Consider the following 19,432-nt stretch of genomic DNA (forward strand, 5'->3'; position numbering starts at 1 on the left):
CAGAGAAAGACAGGTCGAGGTACGCATGTGGCGATTGGTGAAGAGCCAATACAGGGACATTAGGGGAGACAGGGTGACGCTAGATCTACCTAGGAGGTCTCCACTTCCCCCCCTTTCCCTAGAGTCTGGGTTCCCTTTCCCTCTTCCATTTGAGTTGAACTAAGTCTTTCCCACACCTTGCGTGACACTCGGCCTCTGCATGCACCATCACCATCACGTCCACTTCCCCGTCCCTTGGCACGCTCCTTGCTCATTTTAAATGGAGGACAATATTTTGCACAGTCGCTACAAATGGCTGGATTTGTACCGCAGCTAAATGTGATACGTCTGACGGACGCCCACGGTTTTAAATAGCGGGCTTGTAGTTTCGTATTATTCACAGCGACCTCGTATGAATAGCTTCACTGACACACTGCTACAAACTGTAAATGGAAGACAATATTTTTCATGGCCTCTACAAATGACTGGATTTGTACCCCAGTTATATGTGGTATGTCTGACGGACGCCCACGGTTTTAAATAGTGGGCTTGTAGTTTCCTATTATTCACAGCGACCACATGGGAATAGCTTCACTGACTCACTTCTGCCAAACTGTAAACGAAGGATAATATTTTCCACGTTCACTACAAATTTCTGGATTTTTATCGCTGTAATATGGGATCATGTCTGATGATGGAAAAGATCTGGCTGTGTTCTGCAGTGCTAACAAGCAAATGGAGTAGTAAAATGTTGAACATTATTACTTTTTTAGAAAATAATCAGGATTAAGATAAAAAAAAAAATTAGCCCTGGCCCCTGATATCTGGGGTTATGTCTGCGGATATCTGTAACAGAAGGAGCAGACAGAATGCGCAATGGACCCTCTTGTGCTGTATACACTGTCACAAACCTTGGCTTCCTGCCTGCCTAACTCCTGCTATCACCACTGAATATATGCAGCTGGATTAGTCCTCAGAAGAACAGTTAGTTCAAATGCATATATATATACTCTTATAGTACCTATATCTAACTATTACACCACCAATTTTGTCCATCACACAGCAGCACCTCTCCCTACTCTGCCTGTCTGAAGGTTAGACTGTGACGAGCCTAGAATCACCAGGTCTTATATAGACCTGATGATGCTATGGGGCCAGCCAATCACTGTAATGCCACAACCAACATGGATACGGCATTACAGTGAGTGGCAGGCAATCCCTGCATGATCATTGGCTTTCTAAAGAGCGCCAAACATGCAGGGTGGGGACCCGGACTCCCACCCGAACATTTCGGAAATACTCGCCGAGTGCCGATCATCTCGAGTAGTGAGATGCTCGGGTGCGTACCGAGCAGTAGCGAGCACGCTCGCTCATTACTAGATATGAGCAAAAATGTATCACAACTAGAATAAAATATTCTCATTTCCTACATTCTCAAAAAAAAAATCACATTTGAGACACACTGACACCACAAAGGATTACATCCTGTCCAGAGGACATCCTGGTAGCAGCGGATTACTCTCAAGATTTGAACCCAAAAACTCCTGTTTTAGATAGCAGTGCTTCTCATTGAACTATTGTTGATGTGGGAAAGCTTCTTTGCTAAGTTTGTGCTATATCCTTGCCTCTTGAGACTCCTTGCATTCCTTTTCTAATTACGTCCTGTCCTTGTAATACCTTTAGTATATTATTATTATTGTCTGATTTAGAGGTATAATTTGCCTTATTATTGAACTACCATTTCTTCTGCTGAAAAATAAGACATAGCAGGTTCAGAAAATTTATATTCCCTACTGTAGATCAGTAAAGTCTTTTTTATGACACTGTAGCATCTGTTTCACCTTCACGAATTACAAGCCACTGAGATCAAGGCTGGGTTAGTTGACAAGACCTCAAAACAATTGAAGGAAAATTAAAATAGTCTGTTTACTGTGTATTCTGGAATACATTCCATTGATGCATTTATTGACTATTCCTCTTTTGAGAGGTTATCCAGGACTCTAAATTGCTGCAATTTGTTTCGTTATTGAAAGTGCTGAAATGTTCTCATTTACATAACATCAAAATGCAGACTTATGTACGTAGGTTACATTCAGATGTACACATTTTCTGCTAAGAATTTTCCACTTTGGATTTTGTATATCTTTCAAAAGGGTGAAATTCACTGTGAAAATCTGCAGGTAAAATCCTCACTGCAGGTCCATTTTTAATGGATTTTTTTCTTTTTTGAATCATGTCGATAAGATTTAGTAAAATCTCATCCATTATAAAATTGTCTTTCAGAACTCGCTCACTTTCAGATCTCTCTCAGTTGCTGTGAGAGTGGTGACTGTCTGCTGAAATTTTCATGTAGGTCAGATACATTTTCTGACAGATGAGACCAGAGCAAAATCAATCAGATTTATACACTTTTACACATACCAATTTGGATTTACATTTGTCTGGATGAATAGCAACTGATGCCACATCTGTATACAGTATGTGAATGCAACCTACCACTGACCTTACACTTTCGATAACAGTAGGTTAAAATGCTTCTCAGGCCAAAGGCTATTTATCATCATAGTTATCATCATAAACATGCACGCTTTGTTGAGCATGCATGTTTATTCCAAAACTGAGCATGGAGTTATTCACTGCCAGACTCTGTGGTATCAGTTTGTTTTGTGCAGGAACAAAGGGGCTCAGGGTAAAATCCAAAATGTCTGATCTATCAGTCAGGACTCCACTAACACATAAATGTCAGCCAATCCTAGGGAATTTCCCTGACTTTTATCCTATTTTTTTGGCTGGTTTAAAGTTGCTTATATTTTTAAAGGGATTGTCCAGACTTGGGACAAAAGTCTGCAATCACGCTATATAACTGCAGACTGATGAATAGTGACAGCATGTTGTGCACACATTGTCAGAATTCCCCAATATTCCTGGTGCGAGTTGGTGATCACGTGAACGGCCACTCTCACCAGAAATACTAGGGAATCGTAATAACATGAGCACAGCATGCTGTCAAAATTCAGCGGTCACGTAGAGTGACTGCAGACTTTTGTCCCAAGGTTTGACAACCCATTTGTGATGCTGAGTCACTAATCACGGGAAAGCCACGAGACAGGGTAGTCAGGAGGTCCGAGGTCAGATACCAGGAGGACTCGTTACTCTGAGAGCTCGTTACAGGGTAGTCAGGAGGTCCAAGGTCAGATACCAGGAGGACTCGTTGCTACGAGAGGTCATTACAGGGTAGTCAGGAGGTTCGAGGTCAGATATCAGGAGGACTCATTACTATGAGGGCTCGTTACTTACCCAGAGGGGTAACACAAAGGCATGGTCAGGTAACAGTCTGGGATCAAATGGCAGGAGGGTAAGTCAAAACCAGGGAGAACAACAAACAGATAGAGGCCAAGTCCAGGGTCAAATATCTGAAGTCTGAGAGCTTCAAAATTAGAAGGGATATTCCAAGAAATAGTCACAGCAGATCCCAAGTCATTAACAACATCATAAGTCAGACACAGAGCAAGCACACACACCTAAGTAAAGCAAAGCTACAACTGACGCCAACTGAAAACAGTAAGCCAGCTAAATACCTTGCAAATCATTTGAGGATAGGAGGCACCTGGGAAAATGCTCGTAGGCCAGACCAGATTGAGCAGCAGGGCTGTCAATCAAAATGCTCTCAGTCCAGCATGCCCCAAATTGGATGATGGGACTGTCACTCACAAAACCGACAGTCCAGAACACTCCAGATCCCATAGGGCGGCTGAGCTGTCACTTATAGTATCCCAGGCCACAGTCAGTGATGAAACCATGACACCATTTAAGTTTTTGATTCTCTACAATATGGCTGATCAACTGCATGTCTAATGGTTTGCCTAATTAATATTAATATACCAGATTGAAATAGCAGATCTGAATCATGTTTTATCAGAAAATGTAAAACAAAGTGGTGAACTATTTGTCAATCAATCCAATTACCTATAGACTGAGTGCACAACTGGTCAAAAAAATCCAATATGACCAATCCCCATTGCTCACTAGGGATGACAAAAGATTTTCAAATGATGACAGGTTAAAAACAGCTGAAGTTAGCTGACAAGATTGTCAATCGTGTTAAATCTTTTTTGCCATTCACCATCTGCAAATTTGATGAATCACAGTTGTTTGTTTCCAATTGCCTTTTCACCCGAGCATGTCTGTTTATTTGCTTGTTTGCACATATGTATGTATTTCTCCTTCGTCAGATGATAATTTTCTATAAAAGTGCAGGAACTGCAATAGCCAATGCCATCATTTCTATTAATAATCTGAGATACAACTGATTGGATGAGCCTAATCTGTTTATGGCCGGCATTAGTTATTTAATCAGTCGTATCAATACTGCGAAAAGGATAGGCTGGAGCTGGGGTAAAGGTCCAACTCTCCATTCAATTATAGCCTTTGACATATATTAATGTCAAGCAGCTATAAACATTTACTATGGACACAGTTCAGATAGAGTACAAAGAAATTATAACAACAGAGGAAATGTACAAAAAATTTTGGCATGAACCATAAAGTATCAACAGAAAAACATCATACATTAGCACGATTTTATTTATGATGCATTTTTATACTTACATTTTGCTGATTGAGAAAGGCTTAAATAGTAAGAACTAAAAAGTTACTTATATAAAGTACTGTATGTGTCAATTAAACTGCTCATTCTTTTCTTCTACCTTTATGTCTCTTTATACAGTCATCATTGTGCATAAGTTGTTAACCAGCTTTCTCAGACTATGAATTCCATATTCGTCTAGAAATGTGTTCATAACTCCCCCATAAAACTAGACAAATTACCTCTCAGGGTACAGGAAAAGCTGAGTGACAATCCTATGAACTTGAAATATTGAACACAGTCAAAATATACAAACAATGTATTGGAGATGCGATGTCCATATTTTCTATAATGAATATTCCATTCATCACTGCCCTGCAGATATTGTTCCCAGACAGCAGAATGCCCATCTGCCTAGTTATGTCTTGATTAATCTGCAACTCTCATCATAAAATAACTAGTCAGACTCACTATCCAGAAGCTTGGAAAAGTATTGTAAGAATCTGTAAAGCTGTAATGGGCAAATCTAGCAATTTATGCAGTGATAAATATACAATACTAGGCTAGACAGATTTGCTATTCAGGGCACTGGAAAAGCAGGATAACAAACCATGCAAAGGTTTATTAGGAACAGCTGAATGCTGACTATACCCAGGCTTGGACTGGCCCACCAGAGAACAGGAGAATCCTCCAGTGGGCCACTGTGCAAGAGTGAGGAAGGGAAAAGGAGAAAAAGCGCGCTATGTGAAGGACCAGATAGGTAGATGTGACGGAAACAGCCAAAAGGCCACTCACCTGTTGGAGTTGTGCACCCCTACAGAACTCCGGTGTTAAGTGTGAGAATGGAAGGAGCAGGCACGTCTCATCGCAAGGTACAGGTAGCTTGGCACACCACGTGCCGTGTGCTGCAGACCGCCGCTCGTGCTCACAGCTTCCAGGTTCCAAAATTGCAGGCCACGTGTCCGCCCACAGATCACGTGACTCAGGATCAGATGTGCATCACCACAGGTCCTGAAAGTTAGGAGAGTGCAGCCCCCAACCACAGGTCGTGAGTTGAGCAGCCAAAGGGGAATTTTATAGTGGGGGGATTTAAGAATGATTAACTAGAAGCTGCTCCTGCAGCTAACCCCCAAATGAGGATTGAAAGTGGATTGAAAGTGGTCCAAATTCAGGAGTATTCAGCCTGGAAAAGAGAAGGTTGAGGGGGGACATAATAAATGTGTACAAATATGTTAGGGGACAGTATAGAGACCTTGCCCGGGATTTGTTCAAAAGGAGGGATATTACGGTAACAAGAGGGCATTCACTAAGACTGGAAGAGAAAAGGTTTCAGCACCAGCATAGGAAGGGGTTCTTTACGGTAAGAGCAGTGAGAATATGGAATTCACTGAGTGAGGAGACGGTAATGTCGGATTCACTAAACCAGTTCAAGCGGGGACTGGATGCATTTCTAGATACCAGGCAGATTTCAGCATATACTTAAAAATAAAATAAAATAGTAGGTTGATACAGGGATTTATTCTGACTGCTGGTTTCAGAGTCGGGAGGGAATTTTTCCTCAGGTGAAGATTGGCTAAGTCATTTGGGGTTTTTGCCCTCCTCTGGATCAACTTTAGCAATTACAGAACTAACAGGTCGAACTTGATGGACGCAAGTCTTTATTCGGCTTTACTAACTATGTAAATTAAATAAAAAAGCGGTCTATAGGGTGCTAAACGAATGACCACTAGAGGTGAAAAATTTTTTAGGGCTAAAAAAAAAATTTAATGAGCCCTTTCCACAATGCGTTTCGATAGTGAATTATCCTCCTCAGGTGGTATTAAATTTATTTTTTAGCCCTAAAAAAATTTTCACCTCTAGTGTTCATTCATTTAGCGCCCTATAGACCGCTTTTTTATTTAATTTGGACCACTGTACAAGAGTGAGTCACCACCCTCTTATATGATCAGTACTTGGCACAATATACTTGAATCACTATGTACAGACAAAGGCAGCATCTTATTCATTTAACAATCTCCAGTTCATTGTTATATACATTTGTGATTGAGGATAATGTCACATTTGCATGTAGCTGAAAAGTGGGGCCCTGGATTTGGTTACTGGTGGGCTCTTGGTACCCCAGTCCGGCACTGAGTATACCTATAAGAAATTCCTCTCCTTACTTCCGCATCATGCTGTACCTTCAACAACCAAGAAAGGCTAGGTAACTAGTAAGGGTATTTGCTCACCAGTTCTGCAGATTTTGTTTTATGTGTATAGGTGTAAGTAGTGTTGAGCCACCCCCGTAGTGTTCGGGTTCGGTTCGGTTCGTCGAACACCGGGATGTTCGAGGAACTGTTCGTCGAACTGTTCGTCGAACACCTTAGAACACCGTCGAACACCGTTAAAACCAATGGCAGGCAAACAAAAACACATAGAAACACATAGAAAACACCTGCAAAGGTGTCCAAAAGCTGACAAACTGCTCAGAAGACACTCTCTTTAACAAAGCCGGCCGGCAAATTCAGCAGCGACATACACCGGTACCCGACAATTTAGACAAGAAGGAATAGAGCATCACACATAGATTAGATAGATAGAAACATGTCAGTCACACATATAAGAAGCACAGTGACAGTGTTGGTTACTGCACTTGTCATTTAGTGTAAAGGATTTATTAAAAAAAATATTAGTTTTCATACACCGTCTCTTTAAAAAAGCCGGCCGGCAATTCAGCAGCGGTACCCGACAATTTAGAACAGAAAGATAGAGCATCACACATAGATTAGATAGATAGAAACATGTCAGTCACATATATATGAAGTACAGTGATAGTGTTGGTTACTGTACTTGTCATTTAGTATTAAAATAAAGGATTTATTATTAAAAAAATTGGCGTGGGGTTCCCCTTAATTTTAGGCTCTAGCGGAGGTTAAGCAGACGGCTGGGGCAGATGTTTGAAGCCTGGGAAGGGGGTAATACCCACGGAGCTTCCCAGGCTACTAATATCAGCCCCCAGCTGAATACATAGCCTTTACTAGCTATTAAAATGGGGGACCCCCCAAAAAAAATGACGTGGGGTCCCCCCTAATTTAATAGCTAGCAAAGGCTAGGCAGACAGCTGGGGCTGATATTAATAGCCCAGGAAGGGAGCCATGAATATTGGCCCCCTCCCAGGCTAGAAACACCAGCCGTCAGCCGCCCCAGAAATGGCGCATTCATAGGATGCGCCAATTCTGGCACTTAGCCTCGCTCTTCCACGCTGCCCTGGTGCGGTGGCAGGGGGTAATAGGGTTGGGGTTGATGTCAGCTTATAATGCCAGCTGACATCAAGCCCAGGTTAGTAATGGAGAGGCGTCTATAAGACACCCCCATTACTAACCCCATAGTCAAAGTTAAAAAAAACACAAACACCCAGAATAAAGTCCTTTAATTGAAATAAAGACACAATCCTTTATTGTTCTAAATTAAACCATACTTACCATCACGCCCATTCCAGCTGAAGCCAACGATCTCCTGCAATAAAAGAAAAATAATAAAGCAACCTCATCCTTACCTTTCCATGGTTCCCACGACAGCTTCAGCTCTGCTACATCGAGATGACAGGCTGGACCGCAGCAGAACGCTGCCATCCAGCCTGTCATCCCGCAGACACTGAGAAGCGCAGGCTTGCTTGCGCTGCTCAGCGTCTCTCTGTGACGACATCAAGATGAGCCGAGTTCATGTCCAATGAACTCGGCTCACCTCATGCACGTCACTGACAGCGTGGGAAAATTCTCACGCTGAAGCGCTGATTGCAGGAGAATTTTCCCACGCTGTCAGTGACGTGCAGGAGGTGAGCTGAGTTCATTGGACATGAGCTCACCTCATGCACATCACTGACAGCGTGGGAGAATTCTCCTGCACTCAGCACTTCAGCGTGAGAATTTTCCCACGCTGTCAGTGACGTGCATGAGGTGAGCCGAGTTCATTGGACATGACCTCGGCTCATCTGGATGCCGTCACAGCGAGACAGTGAGGAGCGCAAGCATGCCTGCGCTTCTCAGTGTCTGCGGGATGACAGACTGGATGGCAGCGTTCTGCTGCGGTCCAGCCAGTCATCTCTATGTAGCAGAGCTGAAGCTGTCGTGGGAACCATGGAAAGGTAAGGATGAGGTTGGTTTATTATTTTTCTTTTATTGCAGGAGATCGTTGGCTTCAGCTGGAATGGGTGTGATGGTAAGTATGGTTTAATTTAGAACAATAAAGAATTGTGTCTTTATTTCAATTAAAGGACTTTATTCTGGGTGTTGTGTTTTTTTTAAATACTTTACTAGAAATTCATGGCGGTCATGTCTAATACTGGCGTGACCCCATGAATTTTGGGCTTGGGGCCAGCTGATAATACCAAGCTGGCCCTAACCCCTTTATTACCCAGTGAGCCACCGCACCAGGGCCCTGGATGAGTTGGGTACAGCGCCAGAAGATGGCGCTTCTATGAACGCGCCATTTTCCGGGGTGGCTGCGGACTGCAATTTGTAGCGGGGGGGGCCCAGAAAGCTTGGGCCTCCCTGCGCTGCAGATTCCAGCCCCCAGCTGCCTAGTTGTACCTGGCTGGACACAAAAATAGGGCGAAGCCCCACGTACTTTTTTTTTAATTATTTCATGAAATTCATGAAATAATTAAGAAAAAAAGGCCTTCCCTATATTGTTGTGTCCGGCCAGGTACAAATAGGCAGCTGGTGGTTGGGGGCAGCCCGTTCCTGCCTGCTGTACCTGGCTGGACACAAATATAGTGCGAAGCCCCACTTCAATTTTTTTTAATTATTTCATGAAATTCATGAAATAATTAAGAAAAAAAGGGCTTCCCTATATTGTTGTGTCCGGCCAGGTACAAATAGGCAGCTGGTGGATGGGGGCAGCCCGTTCCTGCCTGCTGTACCTGGCTGGACACAAATATAGTGCGAAGCCCCACTTCAATTTTTTTAAATTATTTCAGGAAATTCATGAAATAATTTAAAAAAAATTGACGTGGGGCTTCGCACTATATTTGTGTCCAGCCAGGTACAGCAGGCAGGAACGGGCTGCCCCCATCCACCAGCTGCCTATTTGTACCTGGCCGGACACAACAATATAGGGAAGCCCTTTTTTTCTTAATTATTTCATGAATTTCATGAAATAATTAAAAAAAATTGAAGTGGGGCTTCGCACTATATTTGTGTCCAGCCAGGTACAGCAGGCAGGAACGGGCTGCCCCCAACCACCAGCTGCCTATTTGTACCTGGCCGGACACAACAATATAGGGAAGCCCTTTTTTTCTTAATTATTTCATGAAATAATTTAAAGAAAATTGACGTGGGGCTTCGCCCTGTTTTTGTGTCCAGCCAGGTACAACTAGGCAGCTGGGGGCTGGAATCCGCAGCGCAGGGAGGCCCAAGCTTTCTGGGCCACCCCCGCTGCAAATTGCAGTCCGCAGCCACCCCGGAAAATGGCGCGTTCATAGAAGCGCCATCTTCTGGCGCTGTACCCAACTCATCCAGGGCCCTGATGCGGTGGCTCACTGGGTAATAAAGGGGTTAGGGCCAGCTTGGCATTATCAGCTGGCCCTAAGCCCGAAATTCATGGGGTCACGCCAATATTAGACATGACCACCATTAATTTCTAGTAAAGTATTTAAAAAAAACACAACACCCAGAAAAAAGTCCTTTAATTGAAATAAACACACAATTGTTTATTGTTCTAAATTAAACCATACTTACCATCACGCCCATTCCAGCTGAAGCCAACGATCTCCTGAAATAAAAGAAAAATAATAAAGCAACATCATCCTTACCTTTCCATGGTTCCCATGACAGCTTCAGCTCTGCTACATCGAGATGACAGGCTGGACCGCAGCAGAACGCTGCCATCCAGCCTGTCATCCCGCAGACACTGAGAAGCGCAGGCTTGCTTGCGCTCCACAGTGTCTCTCTGTGAGGGCATCCAGATGAGCCGAGTTAATGTCCAATGAACTCGGCTCACCTCATGCACGTCACTGACAGCGTGGGAAAATTCTCCTGCACTCAGCGCTTCAGCGTGGGAGAATTCTCACACTGAAGCGCTGAGTGCAGGAGAATTCTCCCACGCTGTCAGTGACGTGCAGGAGGTGAGCTGAGTTCATTGGACATGAGCTCACCTTATGCACGTCACTGACAGCGTGGGAAAATTCTCCTGCACTCAGCGCTTCAGCGTGGGAGAACTCTCACGCTGAAGCGCTGAGTGCAGGAGAATTCTCCCACGCTGTCAGTGACATGCAGGAGGTGAGCTGAGTTCATTGGACATGAGCTCACCTTATGCACGTCACTGACAGCGTGGGAGAATTCTCCTGCACTCACCGCTTCAGCGTGAGAATTTTCCCACGCTGTCAGTGACGTGCATGAGGTGAGCCGAGTTCATTGGACATGAACTCGGCTCATCTGGATGTCGTCACAGAGAGACGCTGAGCAGCGCAAGCAAGCCTGCGCTTCTCAGTGTCTGCGGGATGAGAGGCTGGATGGCAGCGTTCTGCTGCGGTCCAGCCTGTCATCTCGATGTAGCAGAGCTGAAGCTGTCGTGGGAACCATGGAAAGGTAAGGATGAGGTTGCTTTATTATTTTTCTTTTATTGCAGGAGATCGTTGGCTTCAGCTGGAATGGGCGTGACGGTAAGTATGGTTTAATTTAGAACAATAAAGGATTGTGTCTTTATTTCAATTAAAGGACTTTATTCTGGGTGTTTGTGTTTTTTTTAACTTTGACTATGGGGTTAGTAATGGGGGTGTCTTATAGACGCCTCTCCATTACTAACCTGGGCTTGATGTCAGCTGGCATTATAAGCTGACATCAACCCCAACCCTATTACCCCCTGCCACCGCACCAGGGCAGCGTGGAAGAGCGAGGCTAAGTGCCAGAATTGGCGCATCCTATGAATGCGCCATTTCTGGGGCGGCTGACGGCTGGTGTTTCTAGCCTGGGAGGGGGCCAATATTCATGGCTCCCTTCCTGGGCTATTAATATCAGCCCCCAGCTGTCTGCCTAGCCTTTGCTAGCTATTAAATTAGGGGGGACCCCACGTCATTTTTTTTGGGGGGTCCCCCATTTTAATAGCTAGTAAAGGCTATGTATTCAGCTGGGGGCTGATATTAGTAGCCTGGGAAGCTCCGTGGGTATTACCCCCTTCCCAGGCTTCAAACATCTGCCCCAGCCGTCTGCTTAACCTCCGCTAGAGCCTAAAATTAAGGGGAACCCCACGCCAATTTTTTTAATAATAAATCCTTTATTTTAATACTAAATGACAAGTACAGTAACCAACACTATCACTGTACTTCATATATATGTGACTGACATGTTTCTATCTATCTAATCTATGTGTGAAGCTCTATTCTGTCTGTTATAAATTGTCGGGTACCGCTGCTGAATTGCCGGCCGGCTTTTTTAAAAAGACGGTGCATGAAAACACTATTATTTTTTTTGATAAATCCTTTACGCTAAATGACAAGTACAGTAAGCAACACTGTCACTGTACTTCATATATATGTGACTGACATGTTTCTATCTATCTAATCTATGTGTGAAGCTCTATTCTTTCTGTTCTAAATTGTCGGGTACAGATGCTGAATTGCCGGCCGGCTTTTTTAAAGAGACGGTGCATGAAAACACTATTATTTTTTTTGATAAATCCTTTACGCTAAATGACAAGTACAGTAAGCAGCACTTTCACTGTACTTCGTATATATGTGGCTGACATGTTTATATCTATCTAATCTATGTGTGAAGCTCTATTCTTTCGGTTCTAAATTGTTGGGTACAGGTGTATGCCGCTGCTGAATTGCCGGCTTTTCATGTTTCACTGTTGGCACTGTTCCCATCGATTTGGGCAATCACTGTAATGCCACAACCACCATGGCTGTGGCATTACAGTGAGTGGCAGACAATCCCTGCATGATTGGTGCTCTAAATAGCGCCAGACATGCAGGACACGCTTTTGGTGCACGAACAGTTATCGAACATAACCTCGAACAGCCGAATTTTTTGCAAATCGTTCGGGTTCGTCGAACAACTCGAACACCGCCCAAAACAGCTCGAATTTGAGATTGGCGAACAGTTCTAGTCGAACACCGCTCATCTCTAGGTGTAAGTAATGACTTTTAGATTCACTGATTTCCTGCTTAGGGACCTTCAGCATTGTCTAATAATAGGTACCCATGCACATAGAAGTGTAGACTGGCCAACTATCTTGGTAGATGTTGGGCTAAAGAAAGAAAGTTTGGGCATGCTGGAAGTAAACATGCCCATCCCATATTTTCAGGATAATAGATATAAGCCCCACCAGACATATTTGGAGAGCTCATCTGACAGCTATTTAAAGGGGTTGTCCATAACTTTTATATTGGTGGCCTATCCTTCAATCAATCCTTCATCAATCAATGTCAGGTCAGTGGGGATGTAACACTTAGCTCTCTGCCTATCAGCTGTTCATAGGGACGGAGACAGCCCAATGTGATAAGTTGTGGAGTGAAACATCACAGCTCCATCAAATGTATAATGGCTGCACTGGGGTACAACAGACCCAATTCTATGGATTCAAATAGGAGCAGATGTGCAGTACATGGCTGCGACTACTGTACAGTTGACAGAGCTGTGGGGTGCAACTCTGCCACTGATTACATCTGGTCACTGCCGGCACTGGGAAGAGCTGTTCGGGGGAGGTGCCGGGTTGTCACGCCCTGATCGATCTGATGATATCACTCAAGGTGTGGGAAAGACTTAGTGCAACACAGATGGAAGAGGGAAAGGGAGCCCAGACACTGGGGAAAGGGAGAAGTGGAGACCTTCTAGTCTGGTCTAGTGTCACCCTGTCTCAACTACCGTCCCTATATTGCCTCTTCAGCAATCGCTGAATGCATGCCTCACCCTATCTTTCCCTGGCATATGGCTAAGGCTAGGGATGAGAGGAGATGATCACTAGTCTATCTCCACTAGATGCTATAGACAACAAGGGTAGACAAACAGGGAGAGAATGCTTAGCTTTAGATGACTCCAGACAAATGCGAACTCGGCCTCAAGCTCCAGAGAGGACATAGTACTGCTCTTGCTAAGCCTTCCCAAGTAGAAATGAATATAGCCGGCAGATCCCTCTCAGACACACAAGGTATATATACACCCAGGCCAGGGAGCTAATTACCAAAGGGAGGTAGCCGCTAGGTCCTAGAGACAGCCTCTCATCTAAGAAGATGTCTGTAATGCCAAACGTAGAGATTAGAGATGAGCGGTGTTCGACTAGAACTGTTCGCCAATCTCAAATTCGAGCTGTTTTGGGCGGTGTTCGAGTTGTTCGACGAACCCGAACGATTTGCAAAAAATTCGGCTGTTCGAGGTTATGTTCGATAACTGTTCGTGCACCAAAAGCGTGTCCTGCATGTCTGGCGCTATTTAGAGCACCAATCATGCAGGGATTGTCTGCCACTCACTGTAATGCCACAGCCATGGTGGTTGTGGCATTACAGTGGTTGCCCAAATCGATGGGAACAGTGCCAACAGTGAAACATGAAAAGCCGGCAATTCAGCAGCGGCATACACCTGTACCCGACAATTTAGAACCGAAAGAATAGGGCATCACACATAGATTAGATAGATATAAACATGTCAGCCACATATATACGAAGTACAGTGAAAGTGCTGCTTACTGTACTTGTCATTTAGCGTAAAGGATTTATCAAAAAAAATAATAGTGTTTTCATGCACTGTCTCTTTAAAAAAGCCGGCCGGCAATTCAGCAGCGGTACCCGACAATTTATAACAGACAGAATAGAGCTTCACACATAGATTAGATAGATAGAAACATGTCAGTCACATATATATGAAGTACAGTGATAGTGTTGGTTACTGTACTTGTCATTTAGTATTAAAATAAAGGATTTATTATTAAAAAAATTGGCGTGGGGTTCCCCTTAATTTTAGGCTCTAGCGGAGGTTAAGCAGACGGCTGGGGCAGATGTTTGAAGCCTGGGAAGGGGGTAATACCCACGGAGCTTCCCAGGCTACTAATATCAGCCCCCAGCTGAATACATAGCCTTTACTAGCTATTAAAATGGGGGACACCCCAAAAAAAATGACGTGGGGTCCCCCCTAATTTAATAGCTAGCAAAGGCTAGGCAGACAGCTGGGGGCTGATATTAATAGCCCAGGAAGGGAGCCATGAATATTGGCCCCCTCCCAGGCTAGAAACACCAGCCGTCAGCCGCCCCAGAAATGGCGCATTCATAGGATGCGCCAATTCTGGCACTTAGCCTCGCTCTTCCACGCTGCCCTGGTGCGGTGGCAGGGGGTAATAGGGTTGGGGTTGATGTCAGCTTATAATGCCAGCTGACATCAAGCCCAGGTTAGTAATGGAGAGGCGTCTATAAGACACCCCCATTACTAACCCCATAGTCAAAGTTAAAAAAAACACAAACACCCAGAATAAAGTCCTTTAATTGAAATAAAGACACAATCCTTTATTGTTCTAAATTAAACCATACTTACTATCACGCCCATTCCAGCTGAAGCCAACGATCTCCTGCAATAAAAGAAAAATAATAAAGCAACCTCATCCTTACCTTTCCATGGTTCCCACGACAGCTTCAGCTCTGCTACATCGAGATGACAGGCTGGACCGCAGCAGAACGCCGCCATCCAGCCTGTCATCCCGCAGACACTGAGAAGCGCAGGCTTGCTTGCGCTGCTCAGCGTCTCTCTGTGACGACATCCAGATGAGCCGAGTTCATGTCCAATGAACTCGGCTCACCTCATGCACGTCACTGACAGCGTGGGAAAATTCTCACGCTGAAGCGGTGAGTGCAGGAGAATTCTCCCACGCTGTCAGTGACGTGCATAAGGTGAGCTCATGTCCAATGAACTCAGCTCACCTCCTGCACTTCACTGACAGCGTGGGAGAATTCTCCTGCACTCAGCGCTTCAGCGTGAGAATTCTCCCACGCTGAAGCGCTGAGTGCAGGAGAATTTTCCCACGCTGTCAGTGACGTGCATAAGGTGAGCTCATGTCCAATGAACTCAGCTCACCTCCTGCACGTCACTGACAGCGTGGGAGAATTCTCCTGCACTCAGCGCTTCAGTGTGAGAATTCTCCCACGCTGAAGCGCTGAGTGCAGGAGAATTTTCCCACGCTGTCAGTGACGTGCATGAGGTGAGCCGAGTTCATTGGACATTAACTCGGCTCATCTGGATGCCCTCACAGAGAGACACTGTGGAGCGCAAGCAAGCCTGCGCTTCTCAGTGTCTGCGGGATGACAGGCTGGATGGCAGCGTTCTGCTGCGGTCCAGCCAGTCATCTCGATGTAGCAGAGCTGAAGCTGTCATGGGAACCATGGAAAGGTAAGGATGATGTTGCTTTATTATTTTTCTTTTATTTCAGGAGATCGTTGGCTTCAGCTGGAATGGGCGTGATGGTAAGTATGGTTTAATTTAGAACAATAAAGAATTGTGTGTTTATTTCAATTAAAGGACTTTTTTCTGGGTGTTGTGTTTTTTTTAAATACTTTACTAGAAATTCATGGTGGTCATGTCTAATATTGGCGTGACCCCATGAATTTCGGGCTTAGGGCCAGCTGATAATGCCAAGCTGGCCCTAACCCCTTTATTACCCAGTGAGCCACCGCACCAGGGCCCTGGATGAGTTGGGTACAGCGCCAGAAGATGGCGCTTCTATGAACGCGCCATTTTCCGGGGTGGCTGCGGACTGCAATTTGTAGCGGGGGGGGGCCCAGAAAGCTTGGGCCTCCCTGCGCTGCAGATTCCAGCCCCCAGCTGCCTAGTTGTACCTGGCTGGACACAAAAATAGGGCGAAGCCCCACGTACTTTTTTTTTAATTATTTCATGAATTTCATGAAATAATTAAGAAAAAAAGGCCTTCCCTATATTGTTGTGTCCGGCCAGGTACAAATAGGCAGCTGGTGGTTGGGGGCAGCCCGTTCCTGCCTGCTGTACCTGGCTGGACACAAATATAGTGCGAAGCCCCACTTCAATTTTTTTTAAATTATTTCATGAATTTCCTGAAATAATTTAAAAAAATTGAAGTGGGGCTTCGCACTATATTTGTGTCCAGCCAGGTACAGCAGGCAGGAACGGGCTGCCCCCAACCACCAGCTGCCTATTTGTACCTGGCCGGACACAACAATATAGGGAAGGCCTTTTTTTCTTAATTATTTCATGAAATTCATGAAATAATTAAAAAAAAAGTACGTGGGGCTTCGCCCTATTTTTGTGTCCAGCCAGGTACAACTAGGCAGCTGGGGGCTGGAATCTGCAGCGCAGGGAGGCCCAAGCTTTCTGGGCCCCCCCCCGCTACAAATTGCAGTCCGCAGCCACCCCGGAAAATGGCGCGTTCATAGAAGCGCCATCTTCTGGCGCTGTACCCAACTCATCCAGGGCCCTGGTGCGGTGGCTCACTGGGTAATAAAGGGGTTAGGGCCAGCTTGGTATTATCAGCTGGCCCCAAGCCCAAAATTCATGGGGTCACGCCAGTATTAGACATGACCGCCATGAATTTCTAGTAAAGTATTTAAAAAAAACACAACACCCAGAATAAAGTCCTTTAATTGAAATAAAGACACAATTCTTTATTGTTCTAAATTAAACCATACTTACCATCACACCCATTCCAGCTGAAGCCAACGATCTCCTGCAATAAAAGAAAAATAATAAACCAACCTCATCCTTACCTTTCCATGGTTCCCACGACAGCTTCAGCTCTGCTACATCGAGATGACTGGCTGGACCGCAGCAGAACGCTGCCATCCAGCCTGTCATGCCGCAGACACTGAGAAGCGCAGGCTTGCTTGCGCTCCTCACTGTCTCGCTGTGACGGCATCCAGATGAGCCGAGGTCATGTCCAATGAACTCGGCTCACCTCATGCACGTCACTGACAGCGTGGGAAAATTCTCACGCTGAAGTGCTGAGTGCAGGAGAATTCTCCCACGCTGTCAGTGATGTGCATGAGGTGAGCTCATGTCCAATGAACTCAGCTCACCTCCTGCACGTCACTGACAGCGTGGGAAAATTCTCCTGCAATCAGCGCTTCAGCGTGAGAATTTTCCCACGCTGTCAGTGACGTGCATGAGGTGAGCCGAGTTCATTGGACATGAACTCGGCTCATCTGGATGTCGTCACAGAGAGACGCTGAGCAGCGCAAGCAAGCCTGCGCTTCTCAGTGTCTGCGGGATGACAGGCTGGATGGCGGCGTTCTGCTGCGGTCCAGCCTGTCATCTCGATGTAGCAGAGCTGAAGCTGTCGTGGGAACCATGGAAAGGTAAGGATGAGGTTGCTTTATTATTTTTCTTTTATTGCAGGAGATCGTTGGCTTCAGCTGGAATGGGCGTGATGGTAGGTATGGTTTAATTTAGAACAATAAAGGATTGTGTCTTTATTTCAATTAAAGGACTTTATTCTGGGTGTTTGTGTTTTTTTTAACTTTGACTATGGGGTTAGTAATGGGGGTGTCTTATAGACGCCTCTCCATTACTAACCTGGGCTTGATGTCAGCTGGCATTATAAGCTGACATCAACCCCAACCCTATTACCCCCTGCCACCGCACCAGGGCAGCGTGGAAGAGCGAGGCTAAGTGCCAGAATTGGCGCATCCTATGAATGCGCCATTTCTGGGGCGGCTGACGGCTGGTTTTTCTAGCCTGGGAGGGGGCCAATATTCATGGCTCCCTTCCTGGGCTATTAATATCAGCCCCCAGCTGTCTGCCTAGCCTTTGCTAGCTATTAAATTAGGGGGGACCCCACGTCATTTTTTTTGGGGGGTCCCCCATTTTAATAGCTAGTAAAGGCTATGTATTCAGCTGGGGGCTGATATTAGTAGCCTGGGAAGCTCCGTGGGTATTACCCCCTTCCCAGGCTTCAAACATCTGCCCCAGCCGTCTGCTTAACCTCCGCTAGAGCCTAAAATTAAGGGGAACCCCACGCCAATTTTTTTAATAATAAATCCTTTATTTTAATACTAAATGACAAGTACAGTAACCAACACTATCACTGTACTTCATATATATGTGACTGACATGTTTCTATCTATCTAATCTATGTGTGATGCTCTATCTTTCTGTTCTAAATTGTCGGGTACCGCTGCTGAATTGCCGGCCGGCTTTTTTAAAGAGACAGTGCATGAAAACACTATTATTTTTTTAAATAAATCCTTTACACTAAATGACAAGTACAGTAAGCAACACTATCACTGTACTTATTATATATGTGACTGACATGTTTCTATCTATCTAATCTATGTGTGAAGCTCTATTCTTTCTGTTCTAAATTGTCGGGTACAGATGCTGAATTGCCGGCCGGCTTTTTTAAAGAGACGGTGCATGAAAACACTAATATTTTTTTTAATAAATCCTTTACACTAAATGACAAATGCAGTAACCAACACTGTCACTGTGCTTCTTATATGTGTGACTGACATGTTTCTATCTATCTAATCTATGTGTGATGCTCTATTCCTTCTTGTCTAAATTGTCGGGTACCGGTGTATGCCGCTGCTGAATTTGCCGGCCGGCTTTTTTAAACAGAGTGTCTTCTGAGCAGTTTGTCAGCTTTTGGACACCTTTGCAGGTGTTTTCTATGTGTTTCTATGTGTTTTTGTTTGCCTGCCATTGGTTTTAACGGTGTTCGACGGTGTTCTAAGGTGTTCGACGAACAGTTCGACGAACAGTTCCTCGAACATCCCGGTGTTCGACGAACCGAACCGAACCCGAACACTACGGGGGTGGCTCAACACTAGTAGAGATCTCCTGCAACCAACTGCAGGGCGACTGTCTGTCACCTCTGATACACCCGTGACAAATGACCTATCCTAAGGAGCCACATAGTGTGACTGCAGACTTGTATCCTAAG

This window comes from Phyllobates terribilis, unplaced genomic scaffold (genome assembly GCF_046119375.1).
Source record: "Phyllobates terribilis strain yellow unplaced genomic scaffold, ASM4611937v1 Scaffold_7__3_contigs__length_470593459, whole genome shotgun sequence".
Lineage (NCBI taxonomy): Eukaryota > Metazoa > Chordata > Amphibia > Anura > Dendrobatidae > Phyllobates > Phyllobates terribilis.